Below are 14,744 nucleotides of genomic sequence, written 5' to 3' on the forward strand. Positions count from 1 at the left end.
AGGTAGGACACGTCGTAAGAAGAAGAAGACGAAGAAGAAGACCGCAGGGGAAACAAACATGAACGTGGAAGCGCCGGGGTGGAGAAGGAGATGCCGTGGAGGAAGGAGTCGGTTGCAAGTGGAGAATCGGAGATCTGAAGGAGTGTGGAGCGGACGTGGAGATGATGGCCCATGAGGAGGTGGAAGTCAACGGATCCCACACGAGCGGGGACGCCAGGCAGGAGAGGAAGGCGTGAAGATTTAATTAAATGAAACACCACATAAATCTGGCATAGTTTCTCTAGCCAAGCGAAACACAGGCTCCAGGTTTGAGCCGACTGACCTTTAAGAGCGACATGAATAGAAACACACGAACACACACACACAAATAAACACACAGACAAATATAAAAATAAAGATTCCCCGTATAGCCTTATCAGACTGTTGGAGCAAGTGCTGTTCGCGAGCACCTATGGCACAGGATGGGGTGAGTGGCCAGCACCACGCCCGGCCGCCTTTGTCTCCCAAGTGGCAATTTTTACACACCGCACCAGGTACTAATGGGAGGCTGAGTCGACCTAGGGGAGGCACAGGACCGGTTCAGATAATCGTCACTGGTGTTGACCCTGAGCGGGAATCGAACCCGAGTCACCAGGTTCGTAGTGCAGCGTGCGGACCGATACACCACCGCTAGCAACGCTACCAGCAGGTTGTGCCAAACGGTGCGCACACTTGCCTTGGGTAAAGTGTGGGCACTCCCACCTCTCCCATGATATCCGGCTAGCTTGGAAGAGTAGGCCAAAACTCCTCTACGCGGCCATCTCTAGGGCTCCCTCTAATGGCGGCCCTTCTACCGGCAGTGACGTGGGCAAGCAATTGCAGGGCTGCGCCTCTGGCCTGTGCCTTCATCACCACGAATGAGGCAAATTCGCCACAGGCGATGCGTTCAGTCGGTCTGCTTGCTGATCACGCGGACGTGACGCGCACGGTACAGGGACATGACCTCAGTTGCCTTCGAGTCAGACCTAGGATCCCAGTGCGAGGTCAATTCGGCAAATCATCTCCACCGCCCGCCCACCCCACCGCAGTGAAGACAATGAGTGCCACTTTGCAGTTTCGCGGAAGGTCAGCAAAGGTTGTTCCCAGAATGGCCCCATCCATAGGAATGTGGATTTTTTTTTCTCATTCTCCACGGGCTCAGAGCGGAGATGAGCGATCCTGCATTGTTCGGCGTGGGAGCTGCTCGACTCAGGATGCCACTTGGTGAGTGACTGCAGGGGACACGTGACCGAGGTATAATGACAAACGTGCAAATACACATTGCCGATTCTCACACGCACGACTTCTACATATGCATAGCGAAACGTAAAACAAATTTCTATCATTTTAATCAATTAATAAATTACTCGTTTCACGCAGATATTCATTTCGGCTGGGTGCGTTCGGGTCGGCAACGCAATACAATAATTTGCACGCGCGGCACGCCACACGAGGTATGCATATCGCTGTGGCCGTGGCTCCGACTGGCGTCACGTGCCCCACCGCCGACTCTCGTCTACAAGAGAGCCGACACATATTCAGTGAGAGATTAAGTTCGGGGCACAACAATTTGGCTGATGAGTCATCGCACGGACGGGCTAACTGATGAGTGGTGTGGACACTGTGGTGGAGAGAGCCCATGTCTTTCCCAGTCCTGAACTGCAAACACCGCACCAGGAACTCGATGAAGGATTGACTGGACACTGTGATGCGGATTTTTCTCCGGGCCCTCCAGTTTTCCCCCCTCCACATTTTGAATCAACGTGCGTTTAGGGTATTTTGGCTGGTATAAAATTCCACACGATAAGCCACTACGTTGAGCTATCATTTGTGGCCAGGTCGCTCCTGGAAATAAAGCTAATAGCTCAGTGGGCTTTACCTGGTAAAATAGAAAATAACAGTCGCTTGATTCCACGCCATAATGGAAACCTCAACAATTCCATCGAGTTGTAAAATTGCAATAACCTTGTGTGCTGTGTCTTTCTTTTTTGATGTTGTTGCTATTGTTTTGTTTGAATAGACAGAGAGAGAGAGAAAAAAACGAGGATGGCAAAGCCGCACTCTCTGCCCGAGGAATTCCGTCCGTGTCAAAGCCGTGTCTGGCGTCTGGAGACCCACTCTCAACGCGTTCACATCTTGCCACAGCAATTCAATACCTTGCGCTCCCTGACAGCACCAATATAAAGATCCGGGCTGGCAGCACGTGTCAGCGCACTCACACACACACACACACCCACAAACACGTAAAGACAAATATCCCCGTAGAGTCTCTTCAAGTTGATGGGGCAAGTGCTGTTAGCCAGCGCGAATTCATCCAATGATGGTGCACGACGGGATTGTGTGGCGAGCACCACGCCTGGCTGGCCGCCTTTGTCTCTCCCCACTGCCGATTATTACACACCACCACCAGGTACTCATTTCAGGTTTAGTCGACCTAGGGGAGGCCGAGGACTGGGTGAAAAATTCGTCACTGATATTGCTCATGAGAGGGAATCGAACTCAGAGTCGCCGGGTTCGTAGCGCAGTGTGGTCACCACTACCTCTCCAGAACACGCACGCACAGACACGGCCAATCACCAATGTGCACAAAGACACGCGAACACTCACACAAACCCCCCAAATAAGCACGTACAAAAATTAAGACAACGATCCCCCGTATAGCCTTCTACAGACAGCAAGCGCCGTTATTAGCGAGCTTATATGAATGCCGGAACGGCACACGAAGGCCAGTGCCACGCCCGGCCGCCTTTGTCTCCACACAAAGAAACAAATTCCCCGTACAGCCTCAACGGACTGTTGAGGCAGGTGCTGCTAGCGAGCACCTATGAAGGCCGGCACGGCACACGAGGGGGTGGGTGGCCAACACCACGCCCGTACGTCTCCGTACACGTGTAGAGGTGTAATTGTGTATGGGCGCGGATGGCTAACAAACACAAGGGGCGTGGTTAGGGCCGTACACAGAGGAGGTGCTCACACCGACGTCCGCACATGCATCCCCCACGGGCCCCTCCCGGGGGCCGAGTACTATAAAAGGTGGTGAGCCGGAGTGCTCGAGGTCGGAGTATCAGCTTTAACCAGCGAAGACTGAAGACCAGCTAGCATAGGCCCCGGAGCTCCCCTGGCTCGCTGTCCTTGTCAGGGCCGACCAGGGCAAGCCGGTGGAGTGGCCCCGAGAGCCCAGACTCAGGGTGCCGGGATCCCAGCTTGACCAGGGCTGGGATAGGTAGCCTCCCTTAGCTCCGTAGTGGAGGACTTGGGCTTAGGTTAGCGGGGTTAGATGTTGTGTCTCCCTGTTAGCTGAGTAAAGGGGACGTTAACCCCTTAAGTGCTGTGTGTACCCGCTACTGTACACAAGTTGGTGTTAATAAATAAGTGTGCCTCCGATCCCGTCGTCAAGCCTCCTGAATACTTACTACATCTGGTGTCAGAAGTAAAACGTTCAACGATGGACACACGAGGGACGACACGTACCAGGGAGTCGGATATGGAGGACACCGCGCCGAATCGCCACCAGAGATGGCCGAGGTCGGATGGGCACGCGGCTACACACAACGCATTGCACGCGCACAGACACTGCGGAGCAGCGATGTGAAATTAGGATGACAGACGGACGCGCGAAGATGGAAGGCAGCCGCGTGCCTCTGTTGGCTGCCAACCCCCGGGGGAGTTGGGAGCCTCGCTCGTTTCCCTGGCAACGGAGGAGACGGATTGGGTACCGCGCCGCGGCAAACACACGCGGGGTCTGGGCCTCGTGCTCCCAAGTTATTTTGTGATTACGCGTGCTGCTGATGATAATCACAACAATAATCATGACAATGTTTCAGGAGTGTCCCTGCTTCTTCGTTGGCCTTTCATTTTAAGCTGTGTTTTCAGCCAATCAGTGGCGAGTTGTGTTGACTAGACAACACGTTGCGAGGGACACACACAGGAGTAGCCGGAGATAAGCCGCGCCCTGCGTGGGAGGGTAACACTCCGTACACATGGAAACAGGTGGTGATTAGTCAGCTTGCTGTGCTGCCTTCTCCTGGCTAGCCAGGGTATGGGCACTTCCACGACGCCCAACGGGGAGGGAGTTTCACAACAACCACGTGTGCGAAGTGACCCACCAACCCTCGTTGCTGCCTCCACAGCGCTGGGTTACAGGCAGTGTGGTGAGTGGGTGAGCGAGCGGGTGAGCGGGCGAGCGAGCGGGTGAGCGGGCGAGCGAGCGGGTGAGTGGGTGAGCGAGTGGGTGGCTGAGTGAGTGAATAAAACAAAAACTCAGCGCATTCACCAACAACCCTGGTGACGTTTCGGACTTTGGCCTGTCTTTATAGTACATAATCAGAGATGTTACTCAGAAGGGTTAGAGACTGCACTGGTGGCCTGAGATTGAGGTGATCTGCAGTGCGGTGGGTGAACACAGAGTGGTGGTGGTTGTGGTGGATGAGACTAAACAGTCAGCGTCTGGTACAGACCGAGTGAGTCATCCACACGGGTGGAGCAGTGGTGTAGTGACGACATTATCGGTGGCGTAGTAACTACATTATTAGTGGCGTAGTAACTACACTCTCAGTGGCGTAGTAACTACATTATCTGTGGCGTAGTAACTACATTATCAGTGGCGTAGTGACGACATTATCAGTAGCGTAGTAACTACAATATCAGTGGCGTGGTGACGACATCAGCCCAGGGGATGTGGCAATTGGTCAGATGGGACCCCAATATTGTATTTGTCTCTAGCACGGTTACACCTCGAGGCTCTTCGATATCGCGGTCCCTCTTGCCGACTCACGTCCTCGTTACGCTCACGGTCTCGAACATTTAACGCTGTAGGGGCGCTCCGTCCTCGCGAAATGCAACCACTACAGCTCTCATGGTGGTTGTCAAGGGGCCCCAACTCTTCGCTTTGGCCGCCAGGGCGGAGGGGGGGGGCAAGGCACCCCGTGCCCCCCACACTCGACACGCTACTGGAGTGGAGGAATCAACGAGGGGAAGCTCACGGGAAGAGCAGTGACGGCTCCAAGTGGGGGGGGGGGGGCGGTTGGCAGTGATCGCCCACCCCACCTCACCCACCATGTTGGGAAGTTTCTAGATCGACCTCCGGGCGACAAATGAAACAAACAGAGCGAGGGACGCGTCGAAGTGCCACGTGGATGCGCGCGGGAGGCGAGCGCTTGGCACCACCGCCGCGCGTGGCCAGATGCCACTGCGGCGATGGAGGAATCGTTTAACGCTAATCGCGATGGACAGGGGTCAGTTGCCTCTTCCGGCTGTGGCGCTGCCCACTTCCCAGGGCGCCCTGGGGATCGTGGGTGCTGCCCCCCCGGCTGCCCCTGGGTCTCGCTGCTGTTGTTGTCGGCGGGGTCACACGTTCCCTGGCCGTTGCTGAATCTCTCTCGGGCTGTATCGCAGCATCGCTCGCTCTCTCTCTCTCTCGCTCTCTTCCTCTCTCCCCGTGGCTCTCTGCCCTGACCACTCTTCCCACCACCTCCTACCCCCTCCACCCTTCTACACGAATGTCGTTTCGTTGCAAAGCAACTCAAAATGCGACTGCATTTAAACGCTAAATAAACTCCAAATGTTCTCTGTCGTTGTTTTTTCTCCATCTTTCTCTCACCCAGGGGGTTGTCCCCATGCCTGGTGCTGTTTCTCCCTCGCCACGTCCACACCCCTGCGGCATTCTCTCTCTTCTGCTGGTCGAGCGCGCTCTTATCCGCCCCGTTAGGGAGACCAGACCGGCACTGGCCATATGGTGACCGTGTCACGGATGGTCTTCGGGGTTTGTGTGTCCACTAAAATCAAAACTTGTTTTTGTATAAAGTTATGCTCACTGAGCTATGTAGCTTTTTTTTTTTACAGGAGCGACCTGGCCGCAAATTACAGCTCGAATGATGTGGCATATCATCACGTGGAATGTAAAGCGACCAACTACTCTAAATTTAAAGCGGCCAAATACAGCATCACAACGCGTGATGTTGTTAATAAATGTGGAGGGAAAATGAAGAGGAGCTGGAGAAAAACCCACGCGACCACGGGGAGAGAGACATGCAATCTCCAAATATACAGCGGGCGTCAGGGTCAGGATCATACCCACGACCTCCTGTATACAAGGCGAGGTAGTTAACATCTCGCCACCGTGGCGCACTCGAAGCCGTCTTATAGTCTCCGCATGCTATGTACTCACTCCCACACTCGATTACATACGTACGTACACACACAACGACAAAGTTCCCCCGTCTAGCCTACACAGGCTATTGGGCAAGTGCTGTTAGCGAGCACCAATGAAGGCCGGAACGGCGCAACCTACGAGGGGGTACTATGGGCAGCACCAGGCTTGTGTTTATAAGATGTTTGCGGACAATGTAATGAGTGTTTGTTATGCACGTTGGAGAGAACCGGAGCGCGACGGAGAAAACCCACGCGTGCGCCGAGGGGCAACTAATCCGTGGCGGATGGAACAGGTGGAGTTGACACTTTCCCTGTGTCACCTGCTCCTGGCGACTCACGGGCACGGAGTTTGAGAACAACACCGGTGCGGTGATCCACCAACCCCCTCGCTGCTGCCCCCACAGCGCGGGTTCACAGGTAGCAGCTACGGTCAGCGGCAGCAGCAGTGCAGCCACCACCACCAGCACCTTCCGGCAAAACCCTTGCCTGTGTAACATCATCAATCTCTGATGGTGTGACACCTGATCCACTGATTCAAGACCTGTGTCCCGCTCGCTCGCGCTCTCTTTCTCTCTCCACTTGGTGCTGTCGTTTTTCACCAGAGCTTGCGGAATCTGCATAAGAGGAATGGATTTGGCGTATAAAAAAACACACACATCTATTTGCCAGGGTTTGTGTGTGCGTTAATGTATCTTCCGTGAATGCATTCGCGCAAAGTATTAGCGTCTCGGAACGTAGCCATTACATTCGGAGGTGGAGTTTTTTTTTTATCTTCTTACAAACAAACCCCGTTTTGTTATCCCGCAAAATGCGCCGCTTTCCGTGCGAGATTAATCCACGCGCGTCGACGCAGGCGCCGGTAGAATACGGAACGTGCCAGACGAATTCGTTTTGCCCTTCAACACAATTCTTTCAGGGATCCCATTTTTTTTACCCCTCCGCCACTCCCCCCCGCAGACATAGGCATAGAAGCGAGCCATGCATACACTCGTGTCTCAACTAATTCAGGTCAGACAACCTTGGGAAACTTGCAGCTCAAACTAATTAAAGTGGGGAACATTGCCGCACAGCCATACGTGATCCACAGACCAATGCAGGCCGGGGCCTTGCCAGCGGGGGGGGGGGGGCTAACTTTGCATGCGCAATGAGCCCGAGTCTCGCCGTTTGACGATGAAGCAACGACACTCAGGGGGGGGGGGGGGGGGGGGAAGTTGAAATGAGAGACATTGCGAGCGACAAGAATGTTCCCTCTCGGCACGGACATCTCTGGGAGTGATTTTTTTTGTATTTTAAAGATGAAAGCGAGGCAGCGAAAGGTGCTCCATGGGACGAACTCGGCTCGTCGTGGAGGTGGTCGTGGTACGCTGGTGGATTGTCCACAATTCTCAGATGTGAAACATCCATGAACGATGTTCTGTAAGGGAAGGATGCTGAGGGTGGGAAGGAGCGTAGAGCGACGTGAAGACGAAAGCTCACGATGGGATGGGATGCCCTTGGGCACAGGACTAAAGAAGACAAAGGCACGAATGTTATTTATTTATCTATCCAGGATGAGCCAACACTGAGTCGTATGACTCGTTTTCAAGAGGGTCCTGCTAGAGCGGGTTTTTTTCTTCATTTAAGATGTTTCCAGCCAATTAACGATGAGTTGTGTTTATTATACACATTGGAGGAAGCCGGAGCACCCGGAGAAAACCCACGCACGCGTGCGAGGGGGCAACACTCGATCCCCGTACAGATGGAAACAGATGGGCATTCGTCCACTTGCTGCACTGCCTTGTCCTGGTGAGCGAGGGTTTGGCACCTCCTCGATGCCCACGGAGAGGGAGTTTCACAACACGTGTACGGTGACCCACCAACGCTCGCTACTGCCGCCAGAATGCTGGCCACGTGGATAGTTGCAGCACAGCCTTGAGATAGAGCAGCAAATTACACACCCCGGGTCTGCCTTGCAAAGGAGGGTTCGCGTGCCAATGGAGTCTCGCTTCGGAAACAGTGGAATATTATTAAATGTTCGACAGTCATTTAATGAATATTTTTTCCAATCATAAAATGCACACACTTCCCATGACGAAATCAAACGGCAATGCACCCAATGTTGTGAGATTGCGTAAGCTAAGCGGGCTGGCACCTGGATAGTGCTGGTTATAGGTGACCAATGTAGGGACCGGGTTCTCACACGCGTGGCCACGAGGCTGTACGAGCAAGGCCCTCATCCAACCAGTGGATTGACAAAGGGCTGTACATCAACTCACAATAGCCACGAATATTTTCAGGACAGCATTTGGACAACGTGTATATTTAGATTTGCTTTGTTTCTTGGGGTTTTAAGATGAGATTTCCTCTTCCCCTAATTACGTGGTTAATTGGTGTAAGCTTTAATTAGCGTTCATATTTTACCCCGGGGGGAATTTTTGGAAAATCACCAACGCGCCGGGCAGCAGTGACGGCCATGGCGCGCTCGCTCTCTGGTGCGCACATCGCGGTCCGCTGTCTCACGGACGAGGGGCGCACGCAGAGAGTGGAACCTCTCCCGTATCCTGAAGGAACAGAAACCATCACGCGAACTCCGGTCATCCTTGCAGCAGCTTTTGGTTAGTCGTCTAACGTAGACGGTCATTGCATCGCACACGCTTTCGGATGTGCTTCTGCGGCCGTCTGGAACGCTCTCCCTTCCGATATTAGGAAGCCACTGGAGCTACTCACTTTTTAAATAATCTACATTGAAAACTCATTTCTTTAAAGCTACTTTTTGTGTTTAGTTTGTTGTCCTTCCATCGCACCTCCGATTAGTATGGGTTGCTACGTACGGTGTGAAAGAAGTTGAACATACATACATTGTCATTGAACGGTGGTTCCTGGTCACGTTCAGTTCTTTTGAGCTGGTGGTCTGGAAAAGGCTGAGTGAGAGCTGTTGTGCATGCATTGCTGCACACCTTGGTTTGTTGTTAAATATAATCAACCAAAACTCTCCTGAATTTATAGATAACTTGCAGAGAATCCGCAACAATCATCAACTAATCTACAGAATCCACAGATGATCCACAATAATCATCAATCAATCCACAGAAAATTTACAGAGAATCCACAGGGAATCCACAGAAAGCGTCAAATAATCTACAGAATCCACAGAGAATCCACAATAAACACATAGAATCGACAGAAAATCCACAGGGATTCCACATAAAATCATAAAATAATGTACAGAATCAACAGAAAATCCACAAATAATCCACAACAATCATCAATTAATCTACACAATCCACGTAGAATCCACAGAGAGACTCCCAGGGGAAAATCTCCAAAAGTCAGGAGCGATACAGATCGTGGCGGCATCGCATGATCGTCATAAATGGCGACGGGCGCGTGGGAGGAGGACTTCATTCAGCAGTGGATAGATCACGGCCGCTGCTGTTGCTCCTCGTGACGTCGATGGTGAACTGTTGGCGATTTTTTCATGCAACCTTTTCTCATGCAACGTGGATGTCCTTGGTTGGAATCGCTGTCGATTTTTGTTGTTGTTTTGCGAAAGCGGTGTTGCAAGCAACATCGACTTGACGACGCTCAACGCAAAACACGAAGATGCGTCACAGTTCAACGTCATACGAGGTTGAGATATCGATCATCACGGGAGATCGATAATCACGGGAAATCGAGAATCATGGGAGACTCGTCCCCGAATGCAGAGTCGGCGCGGGTTTAATGGGACTTCTTCCCTGTTCGCAAATTTCATTCCATTTACATTTAATTTTCTTGTCACGGAAACTGTAATTGCATTTTAACTGCGAGGAAAATGCAAACAATAAGCTCTGGCCCAGTGCATAGATCTGCCCTTTAATAATGCAGTCTGTATATAATAGTAATATTATACTGTAATTACAATTTTTTTTGTTATTATTTGTTTAGCTATAACATTTCTGATGGCTATTATTGACCTCACTTGAGTCTCAAGACTCATGCTCAAGAGGGTCCTGGGGGATGTTTGGCCGGCCCCAGAAGGAGAAGGAGTGAGAGTTTGGCGTCACGTGTGAGGAGGAGACCCAGAAAGCCCAGAGCCAACCCGGCACCGCGCCGCTGTAGACGAGGGGAGACACCCGGGACTGGCACCTCCTGGCCACCACCTCGCAGCAGCCTCATGCCTACAACACCTGGCAAGCCCTGGTGGTGGTGGTGCTGGTGGTGGTGGTTACCCATCCAAGCACTAACCAGGCTCAAAATCTGCTTAGCTTCCAAGATATGATGGGATCGGGTGAGATTAGAGTGATTTGGTCAAAAGCATCATTCATGAATGATAACAATAAGGTTTAACCTTTGCTCAATCCACTGCTGGATGAAGGCCTCCCCACGCCCTGTCGGTCATGGCGGATTAATTTGACCATACTTCACCGCACTGGTCAGCGCGGGTTTCCAAAGGCTGGCAGCATAGACGTGGGAGCTTAGGTGTACTGTACAACACAATCGTGCTTTCTTGCCGCACTGCCAAATACTTGGTGACAACAACACAACCCCGCAGCAGCAGCATGAGCAGCAGCAGCAGCAGGAGCCACAGTAGCAACAGGATGAGCAGCAGCAGCAATCGATAAGCACGGTGGTGGTCCATCCAAGCACGATCCAGGGTCTAAACCTGATTAGCTTCCAAGAAGATGGTGACCAGAGACAGTTGTTCCTGTCGCTGACGCTGTTAGATTCCACTTGCCCTCATCGCGTGCCGTGTCCCTTCCTTTCAGCATCATCCACAGCACCAGTCCCAGCCGCAGAAGCCACGGCAGCGAATGCAGTCTGTAGCCGGGTCACCGTGACCAGCGCTGTATTTACCCCCCCCCATCCCCCCCATACACACACACGCGACAACAGCGTTCGTAGTATTCTTATTATGACGCCTGTTTACCGCCGAAGCCCCACTGAGTCTCAATACATGTTTTACAGGAGGGTCCTGACAAGTGCTCGCAGTATGGGGAGGCGTTGTAACCGTGGCGAGAGCTCAAGGGGCCAGGATGAGTCTCACTGACGAGAGAGAGAGACCCCGGGGGGGGGGGGGGGGGGCATGAGACTGCCAGTAGGGGGCGATGATTGATGCTGCTGCGTGTGTCCTATAATCCCTGTTGAAGGATTTGCTTTGTAATTATTCAGCACGAGCCTTTTGCCCGTCCAAGGACGGGTGTATTGCAGTAAATCTGAAACTTGCAAGCGAAAAGCAGACCGCGACGTGATATATTCATTGATTCGTGTGCAATTTGTAAGGGCGCGGTGACACAGACCTATTTCATGTTAAGGTTATAATCCCTTGTTCATCACGGCGTCCTTTTTACTTCGATGTCTCAACAGCGTTCCAGAGATCACGTGACGTGAGGGTTCTGCCTTTGTAGCGAGGGCTGTAAGTTGACGCCGAGGAGGGGGGAGGAGGCGCCTCGCCCCCCCCCCATGTGGAGTGACGTCAGCCGCTTATTATTATTATTATTAATAAGGGGGGCTGTTCGATGTGGAGTGACGTCGCCTGCTCATGATTATTAATTAGGGGGGAGGGTGCTCCATGTGGAGTGACGTCACCTACTCATGATTATCAATGAGGAGGGGGGTCCATGTGGAGGACGTAACCTGTTCATGATTATTAATGAGGGGGGCTGGTCGACGTGGAGTGACGTCGCGAGCGTTGCACACAGACATTCTTAGCTCATTATAGTAGGTAGTAATAATGGGGGGGGGGGTGTCCATGTTCAGTGACGTCAACTGCTCATGATTATTAATCAGGGGGCCTGCTCGATGTGGAGTGACGTCACGAGAGTTAAGGACTGACATTCCTGGGTGATTATGGTTGTTATTAGAATTGTGTTCGGTCAATATCAGGGGAGCGGTAATGTATCGGTTAGCGCTACGCTGGGCTATGAACCCGGCGATCCGGGTTCGATTCCCGCTCACGGCCAACACCACGTGACGATTTTCTGAACCGGCCATGGGCCTCCCCTAGGTCGACTCAGCCTCAAATGCGGTGTGTAAACATCGTCACTAGGGAGACAAAGGGCGCCGGGCGTGGTGCTCGCCACTCACCCCCTCGTGTGCCTTGCCAACTTTCATAGGTACTCGCTAACAGCACTTGCCCTAACAGTCTGTTTTAGTCTAAACGGGGAACCTTTGTCTATTTTTTGTCTTTGTATATACTGTATATATATATTACACCCCTTTGATAGTGCTGTTGTTGTGTGTGCTGTCACACGCACGTACAGACATTTGTTTCTTTAGCCTCACACATAAATTACCGAACGCTCCGAATTTGCAATTCGTCATCGCCGGGACTCTCATCAGCATCATCAGCATCACAGCATCGCTGTTGCCTGGCAACCCAGCGCGCCGAGCTAACAATACGGTGACATCACGGTTGCTATGGAAACTGGCCCTGCCCTTGACTCAGACGGCGACCGTCGGTTACCAGGTGAATCCATGGTAACCCCTGGTAACCACTGGTAACCCCTGGTAACCGGGGCCTTGCGTTGGTAAAGGGAGTAAGTAAACAACAACGATGTTCATGTTGCTACTGCTGCTGATACTACTGATGCTGATACTACTGATGATACTATTACTGCTGCTGACACTGCTACTGCTGCTGATACTACTGCTGCTGATACTACTGATGATACTATTACTGCTGCTGACACTGCTACTGCTGCTGATACTACTGCTGCTGATACTACTGATGATACTATTACTGCTGCTGACACTGCTACTGCTGCTGATACTACTGCTGCTGATACTACTGATGATACTACTGCTGCTGCTGACACTGCTGCTGATACTACTGCTGCTGATACTACTGATGATACTACTGCTGCTGCTGACACTGCTACTGCTGCTGATACTACTGCTGCTGATACTACTGATGATACTATTACTGCTGCTGACACTGCTACTGCTGCTGATACTACTGCTGCTGATACTACTGATGATACTACTGCTGCTGCTGACACTGCTGCTGATACTACTGCTGCTGATACTACTGATGATACTACTGCTGCTGCTGACACTGCTACTGCTGCTGATACTACTGCTGCTGATACTACTGATGATACTACTGCTGCTGCTGACACTGCTACTGCTGCTGATACTACTGCTGCTGATACTACTGATGATACTACTGCTGCTGCTGACACTGCTACTGCTGCTGATACTACTGATGATACTACTGCTGCTGCTGACACTGCTACTGCTGCTGATACTACTGATGATACTACTGCTGCTGCTGACACTGCTACTGCTGCTGATACTACTGATGATACTACTACTGCTGCTGATACTACTGCTGCTGCTGATACTACTACTGCTGCTGATACTACTACTGCTGCTGATACTTCTGTGCTCTGCTGATACTACTGCTGCTGATACTACTACTGCTGATACTTCTGCTTCTGCTGATGATGCGACTGCTGATACTACTGTTGCTGTTGATGCGACTGCTTCTGCTCATGCTGCTGATACTACTACTGCTGATGATACTACTACTGCTGCTGATACTACTACTGCTGCTGATACTACTACTGCTGATGATACTGCTACTGACACTACTGTTGCTGTTGATGCTACTGCTGATACTACTGCTGATACTACTGCTGCTGCTGATACCACTGCTGATACTGCTGCTGCTGTTGATGCGACTGCTGCAGCTGCAAAGCGTTCGACAAGCGAGCGTTAGCGCGGTGTCAAGTTCCCACGTGGCTTAAAATGAGAATTTGAATTATTTAACGGGGTCCCCGAGGTATTTGGGCACCAAAGCCAAATCGGGTGGCGTCACGCCGAATGTTCTCTCCGCGAGTCGCCTTCACCCCTTAGAACGATCGCCGGGTGCCTCGGCATCTCAAGCCCCTGAAAATTCCGGACGCGAAAAAAAAATGCCGTTGGGCCAAGTGAGAGCGCATTGGCTGCAGATGCGCTTCGGCGGCCGTCTGGAACGCTCTCCACTGGGAGCTAAGCAATTTGAAATCATCATCCTAATTTGAAAACTAATCTCTTTGGAACTGCTTTTTGTGTTTAGTTTGTCTCCTTGCCCCGCACCTCTTTCTAAACCATTGTTTTTATGACACGTTCCCATCATCATCATCATCGCAATGGTGATCTTTTATGTCCGTACATCCATAAAATGTCAAGATAAAATATATTTTTAAGAAAACTCGACTACATCGCTGGCAACCGTGGCTCCTTTCCGCTCACTGCACTCACAATGCCCAGGCAATGGTCATTCTCACATCTGTCCTGCATCGTCATCATCGGGAAAGCCCACGGCTACGTCTACTCGCCCCTTACATATCGCAGCAGCAGCAACAGCAGAACAATTTCTTTGTACGCCTTGATCCATTGACCGCGACTCCCCACGACATCGCGGGAGTGCCCCGGGGCTCTCTGCGGTGTCGTCGTGAATGCCGCGACCCTTACCCGCACCACCACCCTCTTCACTCGAACACGGCAATTGTCGTCGTGGTTTTTGTTGTTCTCTCCCCATCCACGTATGCATGTCCCCGTTTCATTTCATGCCATCATTTAAATGATTAACAACAGCAGCGGCGACAACACGAAACAACAAGGGCTACGCT

At 51.8% G+C, this 14,744-nt stretch overlaps 1 protein-coding gene across 1 annotated transcript in view; it reads left to right on the top strand.

Annotated features, from left to right (window-relative positions):
* The first annotated feature begins 3,523 nt into the window (after positions 1-3,523).
* The window catches only part of SHISAL1 (shisa like 1), a 109,668-nt gene continuing 98,447 nt past the window's right edge, over positions 3,524-14,744 (top strand). Inside the window, exon 1 of the mRNA XM_078859275.1 lies at positions 3,524-3,543. The gene's annotated coding sequence lies outside the window, so the exon portion shown is untranslated. The remainder of the gene's footprint in view (positions 3,544-14,744) is intronic.

The sequence above is a fragment of the Lampetra fluviatilis genome, chromosome 8 (assembly GCF_964198595.1).
Source record: "Lampetra fluviatilis chromosome 8, kcLamFluv1.1, whole genome shotgun sequence".
Classification (NCBI taxonomy): domain Eukaryota; kingdom Metazoa; phylum Chordata; class Hyperoartia; order Petromyzontiformes; family Petromyzontidae; genus Lampetra; species Lampetra fluviatilis.